General features: G+C 46.1%; 1 pseudogene; it reads left to right on the top strand.

Annotated features, from left to right (window-relative positions):
• Positions 1-3,734: 3,734 nt before the first annotated feature.
• Positions 3,735-3,916, top strand: LOC120933898 (annotated as a pseudogene).
• Positions 3,917-5,227: the final 1,311 nt, after the last annotated feature.

The raw sequence follows: 5,227 nt of genomic DNA, 5'->3' as shown, positions 1-5,227 counted from the left end.
TTTTTTTCCTTTTTTTTCATCTGGCTGGTAACATATTGCTGTCTTAGGCCTCGTACACACGATAGGTTAACCAGAGGACAACGGTCTGATGGACCGTTTTCATTGGTCAAAACCGATAGTGTGTGGGCCCCATAGGTTATTTAACCATCGGTTAAAAAAAAGCCAACTTGCTTTAAATTTAACCGATGGATTCCTAACCGATGGGAAAAAAACGATCGTTAGTAGGCACAACCATCGGTTAAAAATCCACACATGCTCAGAATCAAGTCGACGCATGCTTGGAAGCATTGAACTTCATTTTTGTTTTCAGCACGTTGTTGTGTTTTACGTCACCGCGTTCTGACACAATCGTTTTTTTAACCGATGGTGTGTAGGCGCGACGGATCATCGGTTAACCAATAAAAGCGGTCCATCAGACCGTTCTCATCGGATGGACTGATCGTGTGTACTAGGCTTTAGTGTGTTTCAATTCTGGATGGAGGAGCAACTGAGATTGCACTGAACAGTAACATTGCCAGTCTAGGGAGAGGGTAGTTTAAAGCCTGGTACACACAGGCTGAATATCATCGGTTGGTTCAACAGAAACCAGCCAACATTCGGTCCATGTGTACATCAGCCTGTCCAACAGAAGCCAGCCAAATGTCTGGCTTCTGTCGAATGGGCATGTGGAAAAAACCAACATCCTATCAGCATACAATTAGCACTGGCAGCCAATGGCCGGTGTGTTCAAGTGGGGGGCAGTCCCCATGTCAGAACACAAAAGCTCAGCAGGGAGATTGATGTAACAATGTCAACAAATAGTTAGTACAGCGAGCTCCTCAGTTATTTTATTCAGCCTGTTGGGTTGAACTTAAGCCGGGTACACATTTGCCCGTTCAAGAAAAAATATGGCCGACATTTGGCCCGTGTGTATGTTGGTCTGTCCGACAGAAGCCGGCCAAATGGACCAGCATGCTGGAAAACCAGCAGCCAACTCACTCCCGATCTTTGCTCTCAACCAATGGCAAAGAGTGCTCATCAGAGTGTTCTGGCAGGGAGGGGGATGATCCTCAGATCAGCAGGGAAGATCACTGTACTTACCTCGCATATTGAGTACAGTGGCTGTGAGTGCAGCTGACAGTTTTTTTCCATCCAACTCGCTGGGTTGAACAGAAAAAAAAATGAATAGTGTGCACAAGGCTTTAACCCCCCTGGCGGTATTCCCGAGTCTGACTCGGGGTTACATTTTTTTGCTGCGATCGGTAACCCCGAGTCAGACTCGGGCTCGCCTCGCAGCATCCATAGGCAGGGTTAACTTACCTTGTCCCTGGATCCAGCGATGCCACCGCACTGTGTGAGCGAGCGGGTGCTCGCTCGATTCACACAGTGCCTATGTGTGCCGCCGATCTCCGTTCCCTGTGACGTCACGACGCACGAGAGCGGAGAACGGCGCCAAATTCAAAAAGGTAAACAAACACCTTACATACAGTATACTGTAATCTTACAGATTACAGTACTGTATGTAAAAAATACACACCCTCTTGTCCCTAGTGGTCTGCCCAGTGCCCTACATGTTCTTTTATATAATAAAAACTGTTCTTTCTGCCTGCAAACTGTAGATTGTCCATAGCAACCAAAAGTGTCCCTTTATGTCAAAAATGGTTTTAGAGCAGCTAGAAAACAGCGATAAAAAATTATAATCACTTGCAGAATTGTGCGATATCGATTTGTGGGGAAATTCGTCATAAAAAAATAAAAGTAATGACAGCGACAATTCTGCAACTCAGCAAATTTCAGTGATTTTGAGTTGATTACATTATTGAATAATTTTTATTATAATTATATTATTATTTGTTAGAATTATTTATAATTATTTATTATATTATAATTTATAATTTTGTTTTAAAAAAATGTAAAAAGAAAAAAAAATGAAAAAACAAGCTAATGCAGCCACAACACGTACGGTAATTGGTTAGCTGTACTATAATACATTTTTGGCTTGAGCTAATACCACTACATGTGAACCTTGCATTTTACAAGAATGCAGTCTATAGTGTTGGCATAGGATATCAATTCTTTGTAGGTGCTGTAATAAAAAAAATATTTCCATTCTTATATCAACATGATGTCATGTGCTGCTATCTCAGAGATTCAACCATTTAGACCAGGGCTGTTGGAGGGGTGAAGCTGCTTGAGTTTGCCAAAGAAATCACTGAGGCTCAGAGAAATCAGAAGCTGGAAGGATAGAAAAATGTTTATTAAACATTTACTTACACTGAATGTTCTTTCCCAGATAACTGGCCTTTGTGTAAATTGGCAAAAATTATGACTTTTTCCTATAGACTCAGAAGTGTTTATGTTCACCGCTAGAGACCATCCATTGCTATGGGTTGAAAAGTTTACATATTTAGGGGTTGTTATTTCTCAAAATGCAAATGACTATGTCACCCTCGATCTTCACCCTGTATTATGTGAGGTTTAGGCTAGACTGAAGGCATGGCACAACCTACCACTTTCCCCAATTGGCTGTATTAATTTTGCTGAAACTGAAAATTCTTTCAAAATTCAATTTTTTTTTTAATTCCCCCCAGTGGATTCCAAAAACCTTTTCCACTCACCTTAATCAATTGTTCACCTCCTTTCTTTGGGGTTCCCAACCACTGAGCTATAAACTCCCTACCTTGACCAAGCCACCTTTTCAGTGTGGTTTGGCCATGCCAGATGGTCAACTAATGATGGTGCATTGGTGGCTGTATCCTGATATTTTTAATGCTTCAACCATGTTAGAGGCCGCATTCTACACTCTTTTGAGGCACTCCAATTTGTATTATATTGAGGGCCACATGCTCCTTATTCGCTTCCTCCTTCCATGTGCACTACACTGAAAACTAGGAAACTTGGGCTCTGCTTTGAGTCTCTACCTTCAACATTGTTCTCCCCTAACACCCCTCAGTGGTTAAACCCTTCTCTCCTCCACTTTTATGTACCGTATTTATTGGGGTATAGCGCGCTCCCGCGTATAGCGTGCACCCCTAAAGTTGGCCCCAAATTCCTGTGGAAAAAAGGATTTTGTACTTACAGTTTTGGTGTCTTGCGCGGCGTCCATCGGCGGCCTCGTCGGGTCTGGCGTCCGCGGCTTCGGGTGTCCTCTTCGTCGGGTCCGGCGTCCTTCTGCGGCGTCCTCCTTGCTCGTTTCCCGCGCCGAGTTTGAATACTGCGCCGGCATATACCGAGCGCAGTACACTCGGGCAGGCTAGGCTACTGTCGCGCTCACATCCTGTACGTCCAGGACGTGAGCGCGGGAGGAGCCGAGACTGCCCGACTATATACGAGTGTACTGCACTCGGTATATGCCGGCGCAGTATTCAAACTCGGCGCGGTAAAGTGGGTATCGGCGTATATCGCGCACCCACGATTTTGCCCTGATTTTCAGGGCAAAAAAGTGCGCGGTATACGCCGATAAATACGGTATTTCCTGACCCTCAAGATTAGGCCAAATATAGAATTAAGACTTTGGTAAATATAGGTATAGGCTCTAGATTGCTCCTATTTGACAACCTTCATTCATAATTCAATGTTCCCTCTTTAGCTTTAGCTGTCTGCAGACTTTGCATGTCTTCATTAGCCTGTTTCCAGCAAGTTGAGTCTCACATGTTCAGATCTAGAGCTATTGCTTCACACCCTTGATCTTAAAAAATATACCTCGATCTTATAAAAACACCTCATCCTAACTGCCATTCCTGATCTATTTGCATAGGCTTACCTGGCAGGGGAGACACCATGATCATGAAGGTGGTTCTCCCAGGGCGAGGCTCGGCCATTGCACTCCGGCTGCGCTGGTTGTGGTGTCTTCCCTGCCGCTTCTCGGCCTTTTGGCTAAGATCAAGTGTAGTACCTGTTCTTATCAGTTGTCAGAGGAGTGCTGAAGCACCTCCGTTGAGAGGGTGGATGCAATCCAATGACGTCATTGCACCTGGAAGGGTGGTTTCAGCAGGGGCTATGCCGAGCTGCCCGATAGATACTGGGGGCCGGCCAATGGTCGAGTCTGAGGCATCTGGAAGGGTGCTCCTGTTAAAGGATGGGTGGCTGCACTTGGTCTGGTCTTTTTGCCGAGTTCTAGTCTGGCCTTCTGGCCAGGTGGTGTAAGTGCTATCTCTGTCAGCGATCCGGTTGGAGGAGCTGGTAATGCCCTGGGATGAGACAGGGCAGGACCATGCAATTCTGTTGGGTTGACGGGGGGTTTGGAAAGGCTAGTATTGGTGGAGGCTGCTAACTGGAGCGGCAGCTCTCCCCAAGAAAACCTTGAAGGACTCTCTATCTGGCAGGGGTGGAGGGCTGCACTGGTCGGTCGGGGGGGTTAGATTTGGAACGAAAAGCCTATGGTGCATGTGCCCCTGGAGTGGCAGTCCAGGGGTATCTGAGAATCACTGTGTGTGAGGGACACTTTGATTTAAAAGATACCACGGTCACTGCACCAGATACACACTTTTTTAGCACCTGCCTCCTGGGCCAGGCCTTTTGGCTAGGACCGGAGGAATTTTTTATTCCTGGCCAGAGGGCCTGGTCATTGTTGAACACAATGACCACTTCTTTCACTCTCCTCTTCACTATCCCTTTCCCCCACTTTCTTTTATTTAAGCCTATGTTTGTCACGTTTTTGTCTTATTTTTGATTGTGCACGTTTTGTTCACTGTGTGACTATTAAGGTGCTGGTCCTCAGGCCAGCCCTGAACGTCTTGGGAGTGGGTGGACATGGCCTTCTGCCTTAGTCTGCCTGCTCTCATGGGGTCTCTCTCCGGGGGAGCCCCACCTAGTACTGGGAGGGTTCTGTTTCGGCAGTCCCTCCGAGGAAGTTGGGTCCGTGTCAGCTTCGGTTGCTCGGACCACATTACCTCAGTCCCCGTCTGGAGCCTAACACCCCGGGGGATCAGGGTTTTGGGTCCCTTCTTTACAGGAGGACCACTTGACGTTGCACTCATCTGCACGTTTTTGTGAACACTCTTTATGTGTGTCCACATTTTTTCTGCACCGGGTGGAGTTTTTTGGGTGTGTTACACACACCATAGGCTTTTCAAAAATTCTGACCTGCAGATTCATATATACTTTCTGGTTGCAGTAATGCTTGCCAACGCCATCATGTCTGCAGCAAATTCCTATTGGCTAGTAAGGCAGCCAATCATAGGGTGGGGGGGAGAGACTAACAGAAAGTTTTAAATCCTTGGTGCCTACGATTTATACATTCACAATG

This window comes from Rana temporaria, chromosome 3 (assembly GCF_905171775.1).
Source record: "Rana temporaria chromosome 3, aRanTem1.1, whole genome shotgun sequence".
NCBI lineage: Eukaryota > Metazoa > Chordata > Amphibia > Anura > Ranidae > Rana > Rana temporaria.
This window is presented reverse-complemented; position numbering and strand designations above follow the sequence as displayed.